The following is a 27,645-nucleotide window of genomic DNA, read 5'->3' on the forward strand; positions in this document are numbered from 1 at the left end:
AGTATGAGTGGGATCTGGATGAATTTTACGCCCGATCAATATGTTGAGCTCCACGGATTCTGCGACGCCTCAGAAAAGGCTTATTGCGCAACCCTGTACCTAAGAAGTACCGTCCGTGCTCAGGTCCACTCTCACCTTATAGTGTCCAAAGGCAAAGTGGCCCTCTCAAAACCATTAGTTTGTCACGCCTGAAGCTATGCGGAGCGCTCTTATTAGCCAAATTAGTCGCAGTAGTCCAACCCCATCTCGGCCTAAGCAAAAAAAAATTAATCATGTGGTCCGATTCGGAAATCGTGCTAGCCTGGTTGGAAAAGCCACCCTACTCGTGGAAAACATACGTTTCTAACCGAACAGCGCAGATCATAGACCTCGTTGGAAATGTCCCTTGGCGACATGTGCGAAACAAAGACAACCCCGCGGATCTTGGAACCAGAGGATGCAGCCCCGATGATCTCTCTAACTCATCGCTATGGTGGAATGGTCCAGAGTGACTTTCCCGACCCCCCGAGGACTGGCCAACACCAACGGCCAGAAATATTGTACCCCCCGAACTTCGCCGAGTCGAATCACTGCATGCAGCGGAAGAGTCGGAAGACTTCTTGGAACGGTTCTCCTCCTATTCCCGCGCCCTACGCGTAACAGCGTACATGTTGAAATTTGTAACTCGGCTGAGAAATGCTGTAGGAGGCAATCGTACCCCTAACGATCACGCCCTCTCTTACGCCGACGTCATGCGCGCGAAAAACCGTCTGCTGAGCTTGACTCAGTCCAGATTCTTCGCTTCCGAAAGAGCCTCCCTCGAAAATTCAAAACCAATCGGAAAGCGAAGTCCCCTACTGGCACTTGACCCCTTCCTGGATACAAACGGGATTCTCCGTGCCAACGGAAGATACACCACGCCGACATGACCTACAATGATTGTCATCCCATCATTCTCCCCGAAAAGGCTAGATTCGAGATTCTTCGCTTCCGAAAGAGCCTCCCTCGAAAATTCAAAACCAATCGGAAAGCGAAGTCCCCTACTGGTACTTGACCTCTTCCTGGATACAAACGGGATTCTCCGTGCCAACGGAAGATTAGTAAACGCCGACATGACCTACAATGAGTGTCATCCCATCATTATATAAGGTTTCTGCATGAGAGCTTCCTCCATGCGGAAGTCCGCCTCCTGCAACAAGCTATGAGGCAGGAATTCTATACACCACGACTCAAACCTCAGCTGAAAAAATGTATTTTCCAATGTAATGTCTGCACCATCCATAAGCGACAAACGCAATCCCAAATAATGGCAGCTTTACCCCCCGAACGAAGCACTTTCGCGCCCCCCTTCACTACTACTGGCGTAGACTTCGCCGGTCCTTTCCAAATAAAAGCTTCGATGCTCCGATCTCCAACACTGGTAAAAGGCTATGTGGCCGTTTTCGTTTGCTTCACCACCAAAGCGATCCATTTGGAATTGTGTTGGGATCTCACCAGTAAGGCTTTTCTCGCTGCCTTCGCCCGGTTTGTAGGGCGTCGAGGGTACCCGAAACAAATAATGAGCGACAACGGCACCACATTCATTGGTGCTAAGCGAGCTACCGAAGTAGAGTTCGTCACCTTCCTCAACGAAGTCTCGACAGATATTGTCTAAAGGTATGCGCCACAAGGCATCGATTCGAAATTTATACCCCCCGGCGCACCCCACATGGGCGGATTATGGAAATCTGCCGTCAAAAGCTTTAAAACCCATCTTAAAAGGGTCGCCGGAACACACAGCTTCACCTTTGAAGAACTCTCGACTCTATTAATTCGTATCGAGGCCGTTCTCAATTCTCGTCCTATCTCCCCGCTTTCTCAGGGCCCTGCGGATCTCACCGCCCTCACACCTGGCCATTTTCTCCGAGGCGCACCCCTCCTCGCCATCCCCGAGCCGAACTATGAACACCTCTCTATGATCAACCGCTGGGACCGGTTGAAAGTTTTACATCACCAATTCAGCAAACGCTGGAAGAATGACTATCTCATGGAGTTACATAAGCGGTATCGATGGCAAACGCTCAACCTCCCCCTAAAATCGGCGATTTAGTCGTCATTAAGGAAGACAACCTACCCCCTACCGAATGGCGCCTAGGACGCGTGGAAGACACCCATATAGGAAGAGACGGCCATATCAGAGTAGTCGACGTACGCACGCAAAACGGTGTGCTCACCAGGCCTATCACAAAATTGTGTTTCCTGCCACCAGCGGAACCTAATTCAACCTCGCATGGTTCCCTATCATCTCCCGACCTAACAACAGTCCACTAAGACTAAAGATTGACACCATCTCAGAACATAACTGAACCATCCCGTATCTCTCACAATCAGTCTCTAACCTGGCGATTCCTCTCAGACATGCCACTAATGTGCATTCATATCCTCTCCTTTCACAGATGGATCGTCAGCGCCCTCCGGTTCCCACAACACGTCGCTCGCTGGAATCGCGAGTCGTAGTACCCGCAAGCCCCGACACGTCGCATCACCCCCGCGGTGGCTGATTACCGCAAATGTCGTCTCTGTTTGCAGCATCGCGCGCTTTTGGTGTGCCCTCTCTTTCAGGCAATGCCCACGCATCAGCGGTTGGTTATAGTCAAGGCACACCAATTCTGTAGCAACTGTTTGGCATTATCGCATCGGACCAACCAATGCACATCTACTGAACGATGCTGGGACTGCGGGGGCTTCCACCACACCATGCTACACGGCGGCACCGGAGGCCGCCAAGCACCCACCGAAGAGGAGTCTCATCCACAACCACGCCGCCGCGTCGCTACACATCACCGTCGTCGTCAACAGCAACCTGCGAGGTCGCACCGGCGCGCGCCTACCGCGCATCCAACCCCGCGACGCAGGGTCGGGGAGCGTACCATCCGGTGCACCGCGACCGGCTTGCGCACCGCCACATACAAAACGAAGGTGGGAAAAATCCTGATCCAGGAAGCAGTACGAGCCTTGCAGGAGCTGAAGCACACATTAGGCGCTTAGTGCGCCTAGGCGGCCCAGGATGGTTACGCGGTGTAGGCTGTCATCCGTCCCATCTCTCTCCTTTTTTATATGTAGCTCTATGAATTTATATATTTAACCCGTACTTGGTATTATATTCGATTATTGAATTGTATTGTATCGAATATCTATGAATTTATATATAACCGTATCTTGCATTGTATTCGATTATTGAATTATATTTTTTATATTGAATTACCCACAAAATCAATGAATTGTATTTACCCTTAAATTCCCTATTGGGTCTCCTCATGGACGTGTGGCAGCCTCCACCGCGAAAATCCACCAAATGGAATTCGCCGCAACTACATAATAGCGATACGGCAGGATCGCTACCTGTCAGAAAATCACCACCTTTGTATCATTTTTCACAATTGTCATTGTTGTACAAAAAAAACCAAACCAAAGTCGTGACGCGAACAAAAGTAATTTTAGCTGATACTCTTGCCATTTTTTATTTAATATTTCTTTGCTTTGAGTGCATTCTTTAACAAAACAAATTGAAGTGAAATTGTTGTACTTCATTGTAGTGCAGTTAAACAAAAGCGAACAAACCATTGAATTGTAATCAAACGTATAAACAGCGAAAATTGCTGCTATAGCTGAAACGCAGAAATAAATACTCCTAAGCGAGGATAATAAATCTTTAAATATAATGATAAAGATGTTTTTTAATGGGAAAGTGACTAAACTTGTCTCTAATTTTCCCCGTAACATTAAAGTGAGCACAATTTCGTGCTGAAGGAAGCTTACAACGTTTAATAGAGCATTACATCCTGAGATATCGAAGGACACAGCAGCGCCATCACCGGTCATTCCACCAGCACTCAGCACTATCCATACAAGCCGGTGAGTACCATCCTCTAGTTTAACTAAAATAAAAAAAAAAGGTATAATCGCCTTGTCGCCTTGTCCGTCCTGATATCACGTTGTTTAAATTTTTTCCCAAATTATTAAATAAATTTAGTTTATTGTTCTGTAAATTGAAAAGAATTTTGTACGCATATTTGGTGAAATTTACGTTTGAAACATTTTATTATTGTATCTTATTGTGATGCATGTGGGTACACAATATTTTTGGGGTTTTCGTTCGGTTCAAAGATAAACAATTTTGGTGTTCCAACTCTAGAGCAAGCAACATCTAGCTGGCCATGTGAAAAGCACGGGCTCTCTAAATTTAATCCTGCAACATTAAGTGATTGTCCTTGAGATTTGTTGATTGTAATTACAAAAGCAAGGCCTACAGGAAACTGTAAGCGCTTAAAATTGAATGGCAAATCTGTAGGAATCATTGGGAACTTTGGGACTAAATTCCGAAGGAGAACGATTGGTGAGCCAATTTTCAAAGTTAATATATGCGCGGGCATTCTAAGTGGTTCTAAAGAGTTTAGACATTCAATTGGATAATTCACAATTTGGTCTTCATCTGCAACTGTGTCGATCGGTTTATATTTCATCACTTCACCAGGAATTTGGTTTTGAATGCGATCATTGATTTTGTTAACTTGATCATTTTTGGGGGCTAAAATTGCTCGTTTGCAAATCCAAAAAAAACTTTTAATTTAAAATTCTTATTCAGAAATATGAAAAACCTTCGTCTTGATCGAGGGAACCTATAGCCAAAAATTGGTGAAGATTGAAGTGTGGAAAATACGTTTCCATAGCGAACACACACAGAATTTTATTTTTATAGAAGACTAGCTTTTCCCGGCGTATGTTGTACCGCCCGAGATCGAGTGAATGTTGCGTTATTTTTTCTGGTTTGTTTGTTGTTCATTTAGTTTATTGTTCTGTAAATTGAATTGCATTGTGGACGCATATTTGGTGAAATTTTCGTTTAAAACATTTTATTATTGTGTGTTTTTGTAATGTATGTGGGTACACATTATTTTTGGTTTTTTCGTTCGGTGCAAAGACAAACAAATTTTTTGGCGTTCCAACTCTAGAGCAAGCAACATGTAGCTGGCCATGTGAAAAGCACGGACTTTCTAATTTTAATCCTGCAACAGTAAGCGCTTGTCCTTGTGCTTTGTTGATTATAATTGCAAAAGCAAGGCGTACAGGAAACTGTAAGAGCTTAAAATTGAATGTCAAATCTGTAGGAATCATTGGGATCCCTGGTATGAGCACATCTTCACCTTTGCTTTTACCGCTGATGATTGTTGCTTCGACTACATTCCGCATTAATTTCTTAACGCAAAGTCTGGTTCCATTGCACAGTTTTGATGGGTGTAAATTCCGAAGAATCATGATTGGTGAGCTAATTTTCAAAGTTAATATATGCGCAGATTGTTCTAAAGAGTTTAGAAATTCAATTGGATAATTCACAATTCGATCTTCATCTGTAACTGTGTCGATCGATTTATATTTCGTCAGTTCACCAGGAATTTGGTTTTGAATGCGATCATTGATTTTGTATACATGATCAATTTTGGTCCCATAGCCAAAAAAAATTTTAATTTAAAATTCTTAATTCTGAAATATGAAAAACCTTCGTCTTAATGGAAGGAACTCATATCCAAAATTCTGTAATGATTGAAGTGTGGGAAATACGTTTCCATAGGGAACATATGAGGTGGGTTTTGTCGTAGGCTGAGGTAGCACTCAGCCAGTCCAGGGACAAGTAGAGGTCCCACAAACCCCCACTTAAAAATAACACAGTAGTTATGCAGTTTATGACGAATACACCACACACACACACACGGCTTGAAGGGTAGTGAGGGTAGCAGCTTTCCGTACAAAGATGGCAGGGGAGGGTGGCGAGCGGCGGCTAACAGGCGTAGTAATAGCGGCGGGGTCGGTACGGTGGTCCGGGAGCAGCGGCGGGATCAGCACGGCGGCCGGACGGCGGACAGTATTAGGGGACGTATTGGTACAGTGGTATGAGCGCAGTGGCGGGAGTAGCACGGCGGCTGGACGGCGGACATTATTAGCGGACGGATGGACGTAGCGGTATGGACGTAGTGACGGCACCAGCGAACTGGATGGACGGTGATAAGGTAGCGGCGGCTAACGGTCGTCGCAGCAGCGGCGCAACGGCGGTAGGATAGCGGGCGGCTGACGGTTGTCGTAGCAGCGGCGCAACGGCGCAACGGCGGTAGGATAGCGGGCGGCTGACTGTTGTCGTAGCAGCGGCGCAACGGCGGTAGGATAGCAGGCGGCTGACGGTTGTCGTAGCAGCGGCGCAACGGCGGTAGGATAGCGACGGCAACAACAAAAGGCGACGGAGCGCGTAGCAGTGGTGTGAGTAGCACGGCGGCTGGACGGCGGACAGTATTAGTGGACGGATTGGCGCAGTGGTATGGGCGCAGTGGCGGGATTAGCACGGCGGCTGGACGGCGGACAGTATTAACGGACGGAAGGATGTAGCGGTATGGACGCAGTGACGGCACCAGCGAGCTGGCTGGACGGTGATAAGGTAACGGCGGTTTCGGGTGGCGGCTTCCCGTGATGACGTTGTCCCAGTGGCGGCAGCGGGGGGACCTGCGAGGAATGAATAGAGTACTGGTTAATGCCGGCCCGCCAGCTGGACACCACCGCCTCCATGCCCGCACGAATGCAGGGCTGGACGCGGAGTTGTACCAGCAGGAATTCCGAAGGCCGATCCATGGGCTGAGGGGGAGTGCACCTTACGGCACAGCGGTAGCCCCTTTAGCCGCTGGACCGGTCTACGGCCGGGCCGGGGCGGAGGGAAAAGGGCCGGATGGTCATAGGTGGCGGGCCCCCCCCCCCCACCTAGCTGGGACACGGGCGAGAAAACCATGAAGGCGACGACCCGTTGTCCCCGCAAGTGAGGGTGACCCGCTCCCTGACGGCGCCCCCTTCCACTCCGTGGTGTGGTTGGCTCACTCGCCTCCATGCTTGCACGATGGCAGGGCTGGACGGGAGTTGTACCAGCCGGGTCTTTGTAGGTCGATCCGTAGGCTGAGGGGAAGTGCGCCTTGACGGCACAGCGGTAGGATCTTTAGCCGACGGTTCGCTCTACTGCCTGAGACAGGACTGAGGGGAAGGGATCTATCGGCCGAACGGCGGTGACCCCCCCCCCCCCTTTCTTGACTGGGACACGGGCGAGGAAACCGTAAGGCGACGACCCGTTGTCCCGCAAGCAAGGGGTGACCAGTGCCGTGGCGGCACCCCCTTTCCCTCTGGAGGTGGGATTGGCTCGTTCGTTGGACATCGCTCACCATTTGGTTTGCACACTATGGTAAGGTGCCGGGGGCGGTGCACCAGCTCTGTCCTTACCGGTTCGTAGGCTGCGAGGAGAAACTGGGGCCCGAAGGCAACACGCTACGCAGCTGCCGAACCGGGTCGGCTGGAGCTTTAGCTGAGAGGAAGGGGCGGGATAGCCCTAAGGCTGCGGCCCCCCCTTACTTAGCTGGGACACGGGCGAGAAAACCGTACAGGCGACGACCCGTTGCCCGCAAGCAAGGGGTGACCAGTGCCAAGGCAGCACCCCTTCCACTCAGCTAGTCAGGAGGAGTGACTGGGTTGCTTAATAAAGCAACCACTTCCTCTGACTAACCTGCGAGGAATGAAGTGACAACAGCCAATTCATTCTCTTTTATACTGCTTCTGCTATGATGCGAGTGTGGTGTCATAAGGTCAACGGCCATAAGGTCAATTGGCCTTATTATCACTTTGAATGGCCATAAATTTGATTGAAACTTTGCACACGTAACAAGGGTAGATGATAATGCATTAATGTGATGGTGTGTTGATATAAGGTCAACGGCCATAAGGTCATTTGTCCTTATTACCAGGTTGAATAGCCATAAGTTTGATTGAAACTTTGCACACGTATTAGGTCTCGATGACAATGCAATAATGTGATGGTAGGGTCACATAAGGTTAAGGGACATAAGGTCAATAGAACTTGTGACCACCCCAAATCGCCATAGATTTGAAACTTTGCCCATAATGCGAAAAACGCATTCATTTATTAATGATAGAAATGGATGCATGGCATATCTACGAAAGAGCATACTGGAGCCCTTTTTAACACGCTTTTATTAGCTTGGCCTCTATCTTTCTATGTATCTATGTATACACATACAGTTCACCAGGAATTTGGTTTTGAAGGCGATCATTGATTTTGTATACATGATCAATTTTGGGAGCTAAGATTGCTCGTTCCCATAGCCAAAAAAAATTTTAATTTAAAATTCTTAATTCTGAAATATGAAAAACCTTCGTCTTGATGGAAGGAACTCATATCCAAAATTCTGTAATGACTGAAGTGTGGGAAATACGTTTCCATAGGGAACACACACACAGAATTTGATTTTTATAGAAGATGTAGATAGACTGAAGCAAACAAATTTTTTTAACGGCGGCAGATTACTAAACGTCCAAAAGGAATAACAGCCAAACTCAACAATGCAGTCAAACTATAGGTGTTAAAATAACCTAAGTTTGTACGGCAGCCATAGTTCTGAAAAATCCCATTTGTAGGGAAGGTGCCACGCCCCTTTATTACCCATTCCACATTTTACTGGAGGTGTTAGGACTTAACGTCATTTAGCTCCTTGCCAATTTTCATTATCTTACCATTACTACATCCAGAGATATGCAGTATGATATATTACATTTGTATGGGAGGTGCCACGCCCCCTTTTCCTAATTCCACAATTTCTTGGTGGTGTTAGGGATTAACCTCTTATAACTCCTTACTGAATTTGAATGTTCTGGTATGTATATTTTCAAAGCTATGCAGTACCAAAAATCCCATTTTTATGGGAGGTGCAACGCCCCTTTTATATATCGAAATTATTTTTAGCCTAAAACCTTCCCATTGACCGAACGAACCTATAACCAAAATTTGGTGATGATTGAAGTGTGGGAATAACGTTTCCGTAGCGAACATACACACAGAATTTTATATATATATATATATATAGAAGTTACTGCCGTGCGCCGTCGATAACAAAATTAAACTCAATCGTTACTTACTTTTATCAACTGAACTGCTGAACAACTGAACCTGACTTTATTATTGGCAATTTCTTTTTTATTAAATTTTTCTTATGCTACTTACTTAGCTAAGTTGCTAACATACTTATAAATTTACTTATATCGTACAGATGAATTCGCTTACAGCGCAATAATTTATTAACAACGTTGTTGTTGTTTCTCTTTACAAAAGTTGCTTGATAATCAAATAGATTTTAAATCGAATTATTTTATTGCTTTTATTAACACGCTTTTATTAGTTTGGCCTGTATGTAACGGAATATTGAGGCTTAATTTTAACCGGTTTCTAAAAGTCTGATTAATTTTAAATTTTGCATACGTATCAAGGGTCGATGATAATGCATTAATGTGATGGTTTGTTGACGTAAGGTCAACGGACATAAGGTCAATTGGCCTTATTACCACTCTCGATGACAATGCAATAATGTGATGGTGGGGTCACATAAGGTTAACGGACATAAGGTCAGTAGAACTTGTGACCACCCCAAAAGGCCATAGATTTGAAACCTTGCACATAATACGAAAAACGCATTCATTTATTAATGATAGAAGTGGATGCATGGCATATCTACGAAAGAGCATACTGGAGCCCTTTTTAACACGCTTTTATTAGCTTGGCCTGTATCTTTCTCTGTATCTATGTATCCACATACGTATGTAACGGAATCAGGAGTGGAGCCGAGAGCCCCGGTAATGCAGAGCTCCGAACTTCGTTGCACCTTTTGAAACATTTTAAGATAGGTACTTTTAGCTAGTGCAGGCCACCAGACCAATGCACTATAAAGAAGAATCGGGCGCACAATTGCTGTGTAAATACAGTAGGTCACCTCAGCGGAGAATATCCAGCCCTCTTGCAGCTGAACATCTCTGCTGCTGCCTTCTTGGATTGCTCCACTATATGGTCACTCCATAATAGCTTCCTATCCAGAAATACTTTACTTGATCGCTAAACGCTAAGAACGTCCCCCCAATTCTTGGCAATGTAAGATTTGGTACTTTGTACCTCCTCTTGAAGAGAACAAGCTCGGTTTTATTCGGGTTGACTTCCAAACCTGTGGTGGGTTGTACTCCTGGAGGAGCTCCAGGATGCCAGCTGGGTCCGTTGGCGTCATTGGAACCCAGGCTCTAGCCCTTGGTCGTGCGGGAATATCACGCGCCTCCACTACCTTGAGGCGCGCGCCCGGATATACCATCCCTATCAGCGTGACGGCGGACCTATAGAGGTTGACCGACCTGGCGTCGTCACAGGAAATTAGCTTGACATTGCCCTGGAACCACCCTGCATCGGTGTAAGATGGCGGTGGACCAGGGTTGTCTTTTTAACCTTAACGGCCACCGTAGCGGCCTCGATCCACTTCCACTGTTGTTTCATGATCCTCGTCTATAATGCCAATGATCTGTCGACCCTTGGCAATTTCGGCGGAAGACCGCGTCTAGCATCCCTGCGTCTTGGCCCGTTTCGGTGCCGTGGGGTTAGATTCATCCATGGACCGCTGGCGATTCGAGGTTTCATCACTCTCGACTAAAACTTTTAAAATTACTTGAACTAAAAAATTAAAAATTAATAATAGTTTAAAACAACTAAAAAAAACACGCTTTTATAGCAAACCGAACTAAAAAATAGAAAATAATTTTCAATTAAAAAGAGGTTATATAACAGTAGTAGAAGGTAAAACAAAACAAACGTTTATGGTTAATCACCTCAAAATAAAATTATAATAAAATTTAAGTTATTAACAGAATAATTTTATTCACAGTAAAAAGCGTGGGGTGCTTGATATTGAATGTTACAATTATTCTATTGGCAAATATCTGAGAGGAAACATATGAAATGTGGTCAAATGCACCCAACGCTTTTTACTATGAATTTAATTATTCTGTTAATAACTTAAATTTTATTGAAATTTTATTTTGAAGTGATTAGCTATAAACGATTGTTTGACCTTCTACTACTGTTATATAAACTCTTTTTAATTGAAAATTATTTTCCATTTTTTAGTTCGGTTTGCTATAAAAGCGTGTTTTTTTAAACTATTATTTATTAGGTTCTTATAATTTTGCGTATGCAAGTAAAAGTAACTTAATTGCGCAAGCAACGGGTTCACATTACGTCTGCACGGCTTCCGATTAAATTTAGTTCAACGGAATGTGAAGCAGTTATTGTTGTTGTTTTATTAAAATATTGTTTACTGAATTTGGGTTGCAGTAACTGCTGTGTAGGCAATATGTGACGATTGTGCTAACTGTGCTAACTCCCCCCTTCTTAAGTATCAGCGTCCCGCTGATGAAATATTATTGTTTTAGTTGGAAGTCTACTATTGGTGGAATGAAAAAAGATTTTCTATTTCTGGGTCGTAATGCGATATACAAATCAATCGACAATATTATGGCTAGGATAATGGCTGCGAAACTTGAGCTAATAGATATTACACTCTTTGAGGAAATGTGTTCTAATTTCCTTACATTTGTTAAATATAGTTGATGCAAATAGTTGAGGTCCAGTTTGATTTTATTTTCAGTTAGGTTGTTTTGAAGTATTGGAGGTAATACTTGGTATGATCTAGTTTGCCAACTTGTATAACTAACAGTGTTTAGTGTTATGTTTCATTAAGGAAGTTTTTGATAAATGTGCCACTCAATTTGAGTGAGTTGTTATCGTAACTGAGCTTTCCAATAAAATTTGAGACAAAAAGTGTTCCTTCTGTGATTAATTCAACTATGGCTTTATATTCATATTGGTAATCGGACATTGCTTTGTCCCCCCCCCCCCCCCCCCGCGAGGATTTGAGTTATACAGTGATTTTCTTCTAGTTTTTGGAGTTCATTTCTTCTGCAGATTGTAGTTTCGTCTATTTCCAGGCAGTTTCCGGTGATGCCATATTTTCCCTCTTGTGACATTATTGAAAAAAGTGTCTTCTGTTTTTGGAACTGAAATTACGTATAGAAGAAGTGAGTCTTTGACAACCATTGACGGTTTAACATATTCAAGCGCCTGCATTTCATTTTTAAAAGGTAGTGTGCCAATTTGTGATAAAATATTTTCGTACTTCTTTTCCCCTAAAGGACCTGGCTTTTTCTGGGACAATCCACAAAGGAGAATTACATGGGCTTTTTGACGGCCTAATTATACCGTTATTTATAAGTTCCGTTATCTGTTTTTCCACCTCGCCACGAAAGTTGGTTGGATAAGGGTAGGATTTTGTATAAATTGGTTCCTCTGTCGTTGTCCTTATTTCTGCTAACACGGTTGTTACTATTGTTCCACTGTCGGATACTGGTCCGAAAATGTCCGCGTATTTATTAATAATTTTTTTCAACTTCATGTTTATAGAGTGTTTCCTCAAGATTATTAACTTGTTTTGAAATTTTATATTTTAATGGCAATACTACATCTCCTATGGTTAATGTGTCGTCCTTTCTATTAATAATCGCTCCTAGTTCCTTGAGAGTATCGTCACCTATGATACCATCAAAGGATTTTAAATTTCGCAGAATAAAAAAATTAAAATTATTTGTTATGCCTATGCTTTTGAAAAATGGTCCCGAAAAATTATGGCCTGGCCGGCAGCGGATTGAACTTTTAAAGGGTTCTTTAGCTGCAATGAATTTTTGGCATTTTTTTATAAGCGAAGTTTTTGTTGGCCCCTGTATCTAGAAGAAATTTCAGGATATGGCCATTTTGTAAGGTAGGTTCTAAATAGGGTAGGCTAGATAGGCGTCCGTTATAAAATTTACCTCTTCGCCTTCTTCGAATGTTTCAGGTTCCTGATCTTCTGTTTGAACATTAAACAATTCTTAGCTTTTTCTAGGAATATTTGATGAACTATTTGAATGCCTTCCCACTGGCGTGCTTTCTGTTCGGTTAATATAATTTACTCTCTTAGAATGAATCGAAGGATCTAACTCCATTGGAACCGGGGGCTTAGGTTGTGTTGGCGTTGGTGGTGGTTGAGTTTGAGTTCTATTGTAAAACTGATTTTTTTCTGCAGGATTGCTTCTGCGTAATTTGGTTTTTGGGCGCTTGAATAGGCATGGTTGTATTCTTAGGATAAATCGAATAGTTTCTTATGTTAAGGTTTTGTATTGCGAGGCAAAATAAGTAAGCCTATGGTAGACTCTTGGATCGTTGGATGCCTAGCCTCCTGGACAGTTCGCCGCTTAATCCCCTAATAAAAACATCAAGGGCTCTGTTCCTGTATGTTTCCAGAAGCGCGTTGCTTATTTCCCTAGATTAGTCTTGCCCTTTTATTTTGTTTACTATTAGAGATAATTGATGATTTATTCTTGCGTAGAATTGATCTAGGCTAAAATGTTTTTGTGACAATGACCCTAGCTCATGTTCAAGGGTCCTTAAATCACGTTTGTCTGCGTAGTGCGGTGACAAACAGCTTTTGATTTTTCCCCAATCCTCATCGAAAATATTATAGGAGATAATAGCTGTATCTGCTGGGCCTTTTATTTTTTGTATAATTTGTCGTAGAATGATATTATAATATTATGAAGCCATGATATGAACTGGACGGGGTTACCCTCGAAGGTTGGTAGGGTTTTGACACTATCAAGCAGCCTATTTATTTCTTGCAGGTCTGCCTCAGTCAGGCTGATAGGATTATAAGAATTTACTGTTTCAGGGAGACTAATCCTAGCTTCTAGTTGGTTTATCCTAGCGCTCATGGTTCTCATTTGCGCGTTAACCGCACCAGTTAGTTGTGTTATCGCTTCTTCAATTTGCTCCATTTTTTGTTTTTTTTTCTTTTTTGTGATTTTCAAATAAAAAATTAAGCAAATAATTTAACTAAAATTTTATCACTTTTTTAAATTATTTTCTAGTTGACAAAATTCACTTACAATAAAATGAGGAACAGCATTGCAGTAATATTTGGTTGTCGTCCTGATGAATCCATTTTAAGAATTTTACCCCTACTCGTTGTACAGGAACGGCTTCCAAGGTTGATAGTGATTGGTGGCTGCAGGTGGTTAATGTTGGATATTTTTCCAGTTTTTGAGGTTTTATTCACTAGTTGTACAAGGATATTTGTATTCTTTACGTTATAATTTTTGAGAGTCTATTTTATAGTTTCGCTCATTCGACAAGGATATTTGTATCCTTTTTAAGTTATACAGTTTTCGAGGTTTTATTTACTCTGTGCACAAGGATATTTGTATCCTTTCCGTTATAACTTTTTTGAGGGTCTATTTACTAGTTTCTTTCAATCGACAAGGATATTTGTATCTCTTTTAAGTTACACAGTTTTTACTAGTTTCACTCAGTGAACAAGGATAATTGTATCCACAGTTTTTATAGGTTTATTTATAATTTCACTCAATTTTGCGAGGATATTTGTATCCTTTTTTTTTAAGTTACTTTATTGCACTGGGCGCCAGTTACTGCCGTGCGCCGTCGATAGCAAAATTAAACTCAATCGTTACCTTTATCAACTGAACTGCTGAACAACTGAACCTGACTGTATTATTGGCAATTTCTTTTTTATACAATTTTTCTTATGCTACTTACTTAGCCAAGTTGCTAACATAGTTATAAATTTCCTATATCGTACAGGTGAATTCGCTTAAGTTACACAGTTTTTACTAGTTTCACTCAGTGAACAAGGATAATTGTATCCACAGTTTTTATAGGTTTATTTATAATTTCACTCAATTTTGCGAGGATATTTGTATCCTTTTTTTTAAGTTACTTTATTGCACTGGGCGCCAGTTACTGCCGTGCGCCGTCGATAGCAAAATTAAACTCAATCGTTACCTTTATCAACTGAACTGCTGAACAACTGAACCTGACTGTATTATTGGCAATTTCTTTTTTATACAATTTTTCTTATGCTACTTACTTAGCCAAGTTGCTAACATAGTTATAAATTTCCTATATCGTACAGGTGAATTCGCTTAAGTTACACAGTTTTTACTAGTTTCACTCAGTGAACAAGGATAATTGTATCCACAGTTTTTATAGGTTTATTTATAATTTCACTCAATTTTGCGAGGATATTTGTATCCTTTTTTTTAAGTTACTTTATTGCACTGGGCGCCAGTTACTGCCGTGCGCCGTCGATAGCAAAATTAAACTCAATCGTTACCTTTATCAACTGAACTGCTGAACAACTGAACCTGACTGTATTATTGGCAATTTCTTTTTTATACAATTTTTCTTATGCTACTTACTTAGCCAAGTTGCTAACATAGTTATAAATTTCCTATATCGTACAGGTGAATTCGCTTAAGTTACACAGTTTTTACTAGTTTCACTCAGTGAACAAGGATAATTGTATCCCCAGTTTTTATAGGTTTATTTATAATTTCGCTCAATTTTGCGAGGATATTTGTATCCTTTTTTTTAAGTTACTTTATTGCACTGGGCGCCAGTTACTGCCGTACGCCGTCGATAGCAAAATTAAACTCAATCGTTACCTTTATCAACTGAACTGCTGAACAACTGAACCTGACTGTATTATTGGCAATTTCTTTTTTATACAATTTTTCTTATGCTACTTACTTAGCCAAGTTGCTAACATAGTTATAAATTTCTATACCGTACAGGTGAATTCGCTTACAGCGCAATAATTTATTAACAATGTTGTTGTTGTTCCTCTTTAAAAAATTTGCTTGATAATCAAATAGATTTTAAATCGAATTGTTTTATTGCTTTTATTACATTCTTATAATTTTGCGTATGCAAGTAAAAGTAACTTAAATGGGCAACCAACGGACTCACATTACGTCTGCACGGCTTCCGCTTAAATTTATGGCAACGGAATGTGAAGGAGTTATTGTTGTTGTTTTATTAAAATATTGTTTACTGAATTTGGGTTGCAATATGTGACGATTGTTGCTAACTGTGCTAACTTAGATAGATAGATAGATGTATATAGACTGAAGTTAACAAATTTTTTTAACGGCGGCAGATTACTAACCGTCCAAAAGGAATAACAACCAAACTCAATAATGCAGTGAAATTTTAGGTGTTAAAATAACCTAAGTTTGTACGGCAGCCATAGTTCTGAAAAATCCCATTTGTTGGGAAGGTGCCACGCCCCTTTGTTCCCAATTCCAAATTTTACTGGAGGTGTTAGGACTTAACGTCATATAACTCCTAACCAGTTTTCATTATCTTACCATTACTACATCCAGAGATATGCAGTATGATATATTCCATTTGTATGAGAGGTGCCACGCCCCTTTTTCCTAATTCCACATTTTCTTGGTGGTGTTAGGGATTGACCTCATATAACTCCTTACTGAATTTGAATTCTCTGGCATGTATAACTTCAAAGTTATGCAGTACAAAAGATTCAATTTCATGGGAGGTGCCACGCCCCTTTTATATATCGAAATTATTTTTAGCCTAAAACATTCCAATTTATCGAAGGAACCTATAACCGAAATTTGGTGATGATTGAGGTGTGGGAAATACGTTTCCATAGCGAACATACACACAGAATTTGATTTTGTAGATAGACTGAAACTAACACATTTTTTTTAACGGCGGCAGATTACTAAACGTTCAAAAGGAATAACAACCAAACTCAACAATGCAGTCAAACTTTAGGTGTTAAAATAACCTAAGTTTGTACGGCAGCCATGGCTCTGAAAAATCTCATTTGTAGGGAAGCTGCCACGCCCCCTTTTTCCTAATTCCACATTTACTTGGTGGTGTTAGGGATTGACCTCATATAACTCCTTATTGAATTTGAATGTTCTGGCATGTATACCTTCAAAGTTATGCAGTACCAGAGATTCCATTTGTATGGGAGGTGCCACACACCTTTTATATATCGAAAGTATTTTTAGCCTAAAACCTTCCCGTTGATCGAAGGAACCTATAACCAAAATTTGGTGATGATTGAAGTGTGGGAAATACGTTTCCATAGCGAACATACACACGGAATTTGATTTTTATATATATAGTTAGATGTAGATAGACTGAAGCTAACAAATTTTTTTAACGGCGGCAGATTACTAAACGTCCAAAAGGAATAATAGCCAAACTCAACAATGCAGTCAAATTTAGGCGTTAAAATAATCTAAGTTTGTACGGCAGCCATAGTTCTGAAAAATCCCATTTGCCGGGAAGGTGCCATGCCCCTTTATTTCCAATTCCACATTTTACTGGAGGTGTTAGGACTTAACGTCATATAGCTTCATACCAATTTTCATTATTTTACCATTACTACATCCAGAGATATGCAGTATGCTATATTCCATTTGTATGGGAGGTGCTACGCCCCTTTTTCCTAATTCCACATTTTCTTGGTGGTGTTCGGGATTGACCTCATATAACTCCTTACTGAATTTGAATATTCTGGCATGTATACCTTCAAAGTTATGCAGTACCAAAAATTCCATTGGTATGGGAGGTGCCACGCCCCCTTTTTCCTAATTCTACATTTTCTTGGTGGTGTTAGGGATTGACCTCATATAACTCCTTACTGAATTTGAATGCTCTGGCATGTATACCTTCAAAGTTATGTAGTACCAAAAATTCCATTTATATGGGAGGTGCCACGCCCCTTTTATATATCGAAATTATTTTTAGCCTAAAACCTTCCTGTTGATCGAAGGAACCTATAACCGAAATTTGGTGATTATTGAAGTGTGGGAAATACGTTTCCATAGCGAACATACACACAGAATTTGATTTTGTAGATAGAATGAAACTAACAAATTTTTTTTAACGGCGGCAGATTACTAAACGTCCAAGAGGAATAACAGTCAAACTCAACAATGCAGTCAAACATTAGGTGTTAAAATAACCTAAGTTTGTACGGCAGCCATAGTTCTGAAAAATCCCATTTGTAGGGAAGGTGCCATGCCCCTTTATTACCCATTCCACATTTTACTGGAGGTGTTAGGACTTAACGTCATATAGCTCCTTACCAATTTTCATTATCTTACCATTACTACATCCAGAGATATGAAGTATTATATATTCCATTTGTATGGGAGGATCCACGCCCCTTTTTCCTAATTCCACATTTTCTTGGTGGTGTTAGGGATTGACCTCATATAACACCTTACTGAATTTGAATATTCTGGCATGTATACGATCAAAGTTATGCAGTACCAAAAATTCCATTTGTATGGGAGGTGCCACGCCCCTTTTATATATCGAAATTATTTTTAGCCTAAAACCTTCCCGTTGACTGAAGCAACCTACAACCAAAATTTGGTGATGATTGAAGTGTGGAAATACGTTTCCATAGCGAACATACACACAGAATTTGATTTTTGTATATATAGATAGATGTAGATAGGCTGAAGCTAACAAATTTTTTCAACGGCGGAATATTACTAAGCGTTCAAAAGGAATAACAGCCAAACTCAACTATGCAGCAAAACTTTAGGTGTTAAAATAACCTAGTTTGTACGGCAGCCATAGTTCTGAAAAATCCAATTTGTAGGGAAGGTGCCACTTCCCTTTATCCCCAATTCCACATTTTACTGGAGGTGTTAGGACTTAACGTCATATAGCCCCTTACCAATTTTCATTATCTTACCATTACTATATCCAGAGATATTAAGTATTATATATTCCATTTGTATGGGAGGTGCCACGCCCCCTTTTTCCTAATTCCACATTTTCTTGGTGGTTTTAGGGATTGACCTCATATAACTCCTTACTGAATTTGAATGTTCTGGCATGTATACCTTCAAAGCTATGCAGTACCCAAAATTCCATTGGTATGGGAGGTGCCACGCCCGTTTTATATATCGAAATTATTTTTAGCCTAAAACCTTCCCGTTAACCGAAGGAACCTATAACCAAAATTTGGTGATGATTGAAGTGTGGGAAATACGTTTCCATAGCGAGCACACACACACACACACACTCAGAATGTGATTTTGTTGTTGTAACGACCGAGATATAATGAATGTTGCGTTATTTTTTCTGTTTTGTTTGTTAATGTTATGTATTTAATAGTTACCAACCTAATAAAATGTTTATATATAAAAATCACGTGTCACTGTGTATAGGATACTTTTTATCCCGTTCTGGCTATGGTCTTGATATCAAAACGTGGATCTGGGTAATCCTGGGATGTGTTTGCACCATATGGCAATCAAATGGAAGCTCTTTATGAGTACTTTGATACAGGGTATTTTTCGAACCCCTGGGTGACTAGGGTCTCGATATATAGGCCAAAACGTGGACCCGGGTACCCTTATAATGTGTTTATAGAATATGGATAACAAATGAAAGCTGTTGACGAGTGCTTTATTAGAGGGTAATTTTCATACCCCTGGGTGACTAGGGTCTCCAGATATAGGCCAAAACGTGGATCAGGGTAACTCTGGGATGCGTTTTTACATTATGGGTATCAAATGAAGCTGTTGATGTGTGAATTAGTATAGAGTATTTTATATACCGCTGGGTGACTAGGTTCTCGAGAGATAGTCCAAAACGTGGGCCCGGGTACCCCTGTTGTTGTTGTTGTTGTAGCGATAAGAATACTCCCGGAATGCCTTGGGGAGTGTTATCGTGTTGATGGTGTTTTGCCGGATGCAGATCCGGTACGTTCCGGTACCAAGCCCGACCATCTCGGTAACGATTTGTTATGACCATATGCGACCTTCTAGGCCATCCCGCCCTTCCACCCCTAGATCCACGAGAAGTTCGGGGTCACCAGAGCCTCGGCTGTTAATGAAACAGGATTCGCCACGGATAGGTGAGGTTAACAATTGGGTTTGGAGAAGCTATATATTGCGCTGGCAACCTGAAAGGGCTACGCTACACTGGCCCTTGAATCCGGTATTTTACGACAGACATACCTACCGCGGGTATATTCTAACCCCCTAACCCGCTGGGGACCTCGGAACCCCTAGAATATGTTTATACAATATGGATAACAAATGAAAGCTGTTGATGAGTGCTTGAGTACAGGGTAATTTTAATACCTATTTTTGACTAGGGTCTCTAGACATAGGCCAAAACGTGGATCAGGGTAACACTAGGATTGATTTTTACATTATGGGTATGAAATTGAAGCTGTTTATATGTGATTTAGTACAGAGCATTTTTTATACCGCTGGGTGACTAGGGTCTCGAGATATGGGCCAAAACGTGGACCCGGATACCCCTAGCACTACAACCAACATGTAACTAATTTGCATAAATATCTTTAGCTTTGGTATACACCGATATTTTTCCCATTGCTATCGCCAAGCTCATACATTGACTTCCCTATGGAATTTAGTACGATGCATGTTATTTGTTTCGGAGCTAGCTTGGCGTTGTAGTTATCGACTTGGGAACTTTGCTTAAAGTTTCGCCGATATACCACTTGTCCAATTTGAAACTTAATATCCTTACTCCTAGTATCATACACCTTTTTACTCTTGTCATGGGCCAACTTCAGCTATTTCATTATTTTATTTCTGATGAGCTGCATTCTATCGCTTGTCTCTTTCACATCGCAATCAACATCCTTTACCGCCGGCAGCTTTCGGTGTAGCTCATATGATGAAGCATGTTGTATCATGGGCATACCGAAAGTGTTAAAATATGGCGACATGTTGATTGCTGAATGCGTAACGCTGCGGAGAGCGAATCCTGCATCACGGACGCATTTGTACCAATTCTTTTGGATCTGATGATCTGTAGGACGAACCTATTCACTCTCTCCGCCGGGATACCCTGTGGCGAATAAAATGTTGTTTTTATGTGCTTAGTGCCGTACTTATCTAGAAAACTACCGAACATTTTTGAAATAAACTGCTTTCAGTTGCCAGAGTGGATATATTCGGGCACACGAAAAATGTGAAAAATATTTTTTTTCAAATACTTCATGACTTCCGCTGAAGTGGCCCTCCTCATTGGTTTCAAAAACACGAATTTCGAAAATTGGTCTAAACACACAAAGAAATACACATTACCATCACTAGTACGAGGATACGGACGCATAAAATCTATAAACAAACGTTGGAATGGTCGTTGTATAAAAATTTACCGAAATCCGACTATATCCACGCCCAATTTTTCTATATCGAAAATTACGAAAAATGAAAAAATGCCATAATTCTATACCAAATACGAAAACAGGGATGAAACATGGTAATTGGATTGGTTTATTGACGCAAAATATAACTTTAGAAAAAAAATTTTGTAAAATGTGTGTGACACCTACCATATTAAGTAGAAGAAAATGAAAAAGTTCTGTGGGGCGAAATCAAAAGCCGTTGGAATCTTGGCAGGAATACTAATCGTGGTATTACATATATAAATAAATTAGCGGTATCCGACAGATGATGTTCTGGGTCACCCTGGTCCACATTTTGGTCGATATCTCGAAAACGCCTTCACATATACAACTAAGTGCCACTCCCTTTTAAAACACTAATTAATACCTTTGATTTGATACCCATATCGTACAAACACATTCTAGAGTCACCCCTGGTCCACATTTATGGCGGTATCTCGAAAAGGCGTCCACCTATAGAACTAAAGCCCACTTCTTTTTAAAATACTCATTAATACCTTTAATTTGATACCCATATCGTAAAAACAAATTCTAGAGTCAACCCTGTTCCACCATTATGGAGATATGTCGAAAAGGCGTCCACCTATAGAACTAAGGCCCACTTCCTCTTAAAATACTCTTTAATACCTTCCATTTGATATACATGTCACACAAACACAACAGCATCAGCAATTTCCCCTACAACAGATTTTCCTTCCCCACTGAAACTCCAGAAAGCAATTTCTTGCTTTCGTTCAAGTTTTGAGTAGTCGGGAGTTTTTCTATACGGTGAGGAAGATTCCCGTTCCGATGATAAAAACCATTCTCCCTTATAAACATCTACCATTTACCCTCACAGCTAAATTGTTTAGTGACGGTTGGCTCAAAGCTTACGTTTCACAGTCAACCAAGTTTTATTGTTCTCCGTTGTTATCGAATCCAATGTAATATCCCGCATTGTTAGCGGCGAGTGCAGGCTGCCTTTAACAAGTTTATTTAGTTCAATCTAAAAAGCGCTAAAACGCGTGAGTGGTAGTGCAACAAAGTATTTAAGTAAAATTTGTTTCATTGGTTCCAATTCCAAGAGAACGCTGACACTCACATTGTATCGTTTTATGGTCTTTAATAACCATTCCAACTGATAAGTGAAACAAGATTTGCACAATTAAAACACCTTTCAAGCTTACGGTTCGCACAGCAAGTTTATTTTACACTACAATTAAAAATATGTAAAGAAACGCCTGCGAAACGCAAACTTATTAAGCCCAAGATAACATTGGGCAGAATTTTGGTAACTCATGGGTCTGGATAACAGCCTCCCTATGCTCCCAAAGGGAATCTGATTTCCACGTCCCTATACTTCAAGAGATTATAAAAGTTTTCTGTAACACATAGCAGATCTGCTGAGGTCCACTAGTTTTGTCAATGCACATTATCCAACAACGTTGTATCCATGGGAATATCATACTCATCAAATGCACCTTGGAGAACCTTTTGAACACCGCGTCCATCATTGCACCTCCAACGACATCACTGAGAGCCCAGGGTAAACTTTGAGGCAGTGGAGTGATACCGGCAAGCGATTCATGCTGTAAATGCGTTAAGGGCTGTCGGGCCAAGCAGTAGGAAAGGATCAATCATGCCTTGGATCAGGCATGAAGTGTACAGCTAGGGGATCAGATTTACGAGAGTCTGAAACAAAATTAACAACCAAAGAAACTACATTGCAATGAAACTCAGCCGTGTGAACATATCTACCGCTCAGTCACATATTTTAGATTAGATTAGATTTATTCATTTGCTTTCAAATCAAATATCTTTTAAACAAAAAAGTAAGTTTACATAAATCAGAAATCATATAGTTTTCGTGGTGACACTGATGAACCTTCATCTTCAAAAAGTCTTCCAGCAATACCACCAACTCTGTATCAAAGTCCAGATTATTTGAACGACTTCGATGTCGGTACCGTGAATAATGAGTTTTTGCGATCTGAAGAAGTCAACGAAATAATTCGTCGAGTTCATCAAAAGTGTCCTGTTATTTTTCTACGTGATTGTCATGACGGGGCATTTCCTACCTCGTTCTTAACCAGAATCTTGCCAAATGGAGAGAAAGTGCAGCGTGAGAGGTTAGTGTGGAGTGCCAGTAGCAATGCTTTTTATTGCCTATTATGTCGTCTATTAAGCACCAATACTTAACATCGACCTAAAATTTGTTCTGCGGATATTCGAAATTCCAGGTATGGAAGAAGATATACGATAAACTGCCATCACACGAAAATACTCAAGATCACATTAAATTTTATAATCAATGGCGGTCTTTACAAAATCTAATTCAAAAGGAGGCTACAATTGATACACTTATCAATGACCAGCTAATCACTGAAACTCAAAAGTGGAAAGAAATTTTATATAGAATTTTGGACACTATTTTATTTTTGGGTGAAACAGGCCTAGCTTTCAAAGGCGAAAGTATATATTTCGGTGAACGAAACGATGGAAATTTTTTGGCTTCTTAGAACTCATAAGCCAATATTATCCGATACTTAGAAATCATTTGGAGAAAGTTAGGATTTCACAACAACAGCACAAATGTTTACAAGTTCACTATCGAGTTTATAGAAATATGTGCAAAGCACGTGGGGGCAAGAAAGCCAATTATTTTTCTATTATCGTTGATGCTATGCCTGATGCTAGTCACGTTGACTACGTTCATTTTGCGCTAACTCCATTTTTTATTCTATTCGAAAGCAACAAATTTTAAAATTCAAGAACGGTTTTTGGCTTTCGAGAATTGTAACCAAAAAACTGGTCAGAAAATCGCTGATCTAGTTTTCCGTACTTGATTGAAGATTGTCGTGCACAAGGGTACGATAACGGCGCCAATATGAAAGGATCTTACAACGGAGCACCACATCACATTCTCGACAAAAACTCGAATGCTGAGTGCGAGTGCCTTGTGCAACCCACAGTCTCAATTTATGTGGTGTTGATGCTGCAGAAGGTTGTACGGCTTCAATTACTTTCTTCGGAGTTTTTAAAAATGTTTTACTATTTTCAGCAGCACTCCACAACGATAGGAAATCCACAAGAAAAATGTACCGAGCTCTCTTCGTAGTCTTTCAGCCAAAATCCAAATTTGACTGTGAAAGCATACGGAGATGAAACCGGCATTCTGAAGTACATTAACAAGTTCGAATGTATCTTGCTGTCCTCAGTTTGGTTCAAAATAATGACTACCATTAATGAAAGCAACGTGGTCCTCTAGCTAGAGACGTCACCACAGTTGTTGAGGTCCGACATCTAGATGCCTTATTAGCTGATTTGAAGTTGATCAGGAACCAATGGGAAACAATTTTAAACGAGAATGCAAAACAGTTGCTATTCAATTGAACATCTTGCCAAATTTTCCGGACATTCGAAAGAGAAAACGCAAAAGACGTTCTGAAGATAATTTAAATGAGATGTTTATTCCGATTTGCAGCTATGACATATTTGAGCAAGAATTTTATCTTTTTGTGGCAATTTGAAGACATGGATGAAACTACGGTTCGGGCGAGCGCAGCAAAATTTGTCAAAAAATACAAGTTCGATATTTCTCAAAGCTTAGAATGCAAAATAATTCATTTGAAACACATTTACGAAGCAAATTTTGATAAAGGTCTGTCACCATTGGAATTGCTAAATGCCATCTACATATGTTCAAAATCTGTATACAATTTTCCCCAACATTTGTGTTGCTTTACGTATCTTTTGCGGGAGTGCCACAAAATCTCCGAAAAAAAAATCCCCAAGGAAAAAAATCCCTAAAGAAGTAATCCCCAAAATCAAAATCCCCAAAGTAAAATCCCCAACATCAAAATCTCCAAAGAAAAAATCCCCAAACACAAAACCCCAGTGCTATGATAAACATCATATAAGCGCGGCCGAAGGCCGCCTATGCAGAAAGTTGGTATGGATTATTTGCCTTTTTTGGTCGTTGTCCCCTATAAGGGCTGTACGCAGTTCAAAACCACAAGAAAATATTTTCTATTGTTTCTTTAGCATGAAAAAGTAGTAGCCAAGAAATGTTGACGTTTCATTGTGAACGCTGAACTAGGTCAAGGAAAGAAGAAGAAATAAAAACAAAACGTTTTTGCATAATAATTGGTGAAATTCGTGTATATTTTTTAGTTTTCGTAAAATAAAGAATATTAATTGAGAAAAAGTGTCGGGAGGTAAATAATTTTGCAAATTAGTGAGCAAATTAAAGAGTGAAACGTTCACGAAGTAAAAAACACCTTCAAAAGCTGCAAATAAATATAATTTCAACCAGTGGAAGATCCTTCAGGGAGTGGAGTACAAACATTCATAATAATTATTAAATATAAAATTTAAACTCCTATACTGTGTTTATGTTAGGCCATTTACTAGGTGGCGGTGCACTGCTATTTCTTTATGGATCGAGCAAGCTGTGTTGGATTGGCTCAGGGTATTTTTATTGTTTTTTAAAAATATTCCAAAATGCGTAATTTCATACCGCCATCAACATAATTAAGTTCTGCATCGTCACCTAGTAAGGTCCCTTTAGATGTATTTACTTATATACATTTTTATTTGGCTTAAGGGAAGATTTAATGACAACATTGAACATAGGACTTTTAATGGCTGGCGCAGCAGTAACGAAGAGTCATTGTGTTCGTCACACAGCACCTAGGTACCGTGTAAGCCCTTACCTCCTTGAGAGAAATCAAAAAGGGAGGTTTGCGACGGATTTTGAGAACTTGCGACAATCACCTACCCTTTTTAATGAGAATTTCCGGATGAGTCCACAAACGTTTGATATCTTGTACGAAGAACTACTTCCACATTTACGGAGGAAGCGAAACAATAGACCAAATGACTTCATACCGGAAAAAGCAAAATTAGCAATGGTGTTAGAGTAAGTAGCTATTAACTTTCAAGTTTCTTTCATGAAGTTAATGATATAAAATGGTACTTAGCAAAAGGTGATTTGGGTCGACATATAGCCTCCTGCTACAGAGTGATTAAGCAACATTTTGGCACTATAATATCGTACGTCTGTCAAGCTATATGCACAGCTTTGAGGAGCCAAATACCACCATTCAACCAACAAACCATGTCCGCAGTAGCTAAGGGCTACAAAGAAAAATTGAATTTTCCAAATTGCGTTGGTGCCATAGACGGTAAGCATGTGGCCATTAAAGCGCCTCCAAAAAGCGGAAGCATATTTTTTAATTACAAGGTGAGATTCCCATACTCTCTTCATAACCAAAAACGGACATAACTTACAATTGTTGTGGTTTTGCTATAAATAAACAGGCTGTAACTTTTATGAGTGTTTTTTATCTAAACGAGCTGAAAGTCTGGTGGTGGTATTGGGATGAAAACGGAAGAGAGAGGGGATGGTAGAAGATGAGTCAAGGGGTAGAAAAGCGAAGCTCGATAGACATGCTGTATTTTGGGTGAGGTAAGACCGAGAGAAAGAAGATCTAAAGACTTATTTTGTTTTGTTGATTTTCTGACAGGGTGAATAAATGATGTATATTGGAATGATTTTTCGTCATCCCTTGTCAAAGTTTGTTCTAGACAAACCGATTTCGGCTTTGTGCCATCATCAGGGTCGATTTTCGTTCGTTCTGTCTCGAAACCAACTTTGACAAGGGATGACGGAAAGGCGTTCCAATATACATCAAGATCTTAAGATGTAGGGAGGGAGGTAGAAAACATAGAAGGCCTGAGGGTTAAGGGAGTCGCTGAGTGGGCAGAGATGCTGTATGAGGGGATATGCAGGAACATACGAATTTTTAAGCTAATTAAGTACATTTAGATCGTGTACTGGCGCGTTACATTGGGCTATTCATGAAAGTTTTAGCCTGATTATAAATAGTGTGATAATGAGATTTATACTTTATATATTTATATCTTTTTCTTTCCATGAAGGGGTTTTACTCTATAGTTCTTTTGGCTGCTTGTGACGCGTGCTATATATACATTTACTTATGTAGACGTAGGAGCATACGGTAGTGAGGGTGATTCCAACATTTTCAAGAACTCTAAATTCGGCTCAAAGATAATAAGAGACCAGTTGCCATTTCCCCCGGACACAAATATCAACGGGAAAAACGTACCACATTTCATCTTTGCGGACGACGCCTTCCCATTGAGTAAACGAATAATGAAGCCCTATTCTCATAGATCGCTGACAAGATCTGAAAAAATATTCAATTATCGGCTGAGCCGAGCTCGTAGATGTATTGAAAATGCATTTGGAATCTTAAGCACAAAATGGTTATGCTTGCGGAAAATAATTTGTGTACCCCTCAACGTGCTCAGGAAATAGTATCAGCGTGCTGCTTCTTTCACAACTTCTTGTTAAACAAAGCTGGTTCTGAATACTGTCCGAATACATTTTCTGGTCATGAAATCAGCAGCGGAGAATGGATACATGGAGATCATGAAATCTGGGCGGACCAAAACGAATCAAGGTTTTTTCATGGAAGGCCATCTGAATATGCAAAATATATACGGGATTTGCTAAAGTAGTACGTTAACTCAAACGAGGGATCCGTCCCATGGCAAAATGATGTGGCGTTTGTTTAACCATGGTATGTATTAGCAACAGACTTAGGAGATGTACACATTTTGGTTTTTGACAAAAGTAATTATGTTTTCAACTTAC

General features: G+C 40.5%; 1 pseudogene; it reads left to right on the forward strand.

Annotated features, from left to right (window-relative positions):
- Positions 1-2,715: 2,715 nt before the first annotated feature.
- Positions 2,716-27,306, forward strand: LOC137236271 (uncharacterized; annotated as a pseudogene).
- Positions 27,307-27,645: the final 339 nt, after the last annotated feature.

This window comes from Eurosta solidaginis, unplaced genomic scaffold (genome assembly GCF_040869045.1).
Source record: "Eurosta solidaginis isolate ZX-2024a unplaced genomic scaffold, ASM4086904v1 ctg00001242.1, whole genome shotgun sequence".
NCBI classification, from domain to species: Eukaryota; Metazoa; Arthropoda; class Insecta; order Diptera; family Tephritidae; genus Eurosta; species Eurosta solidaginis.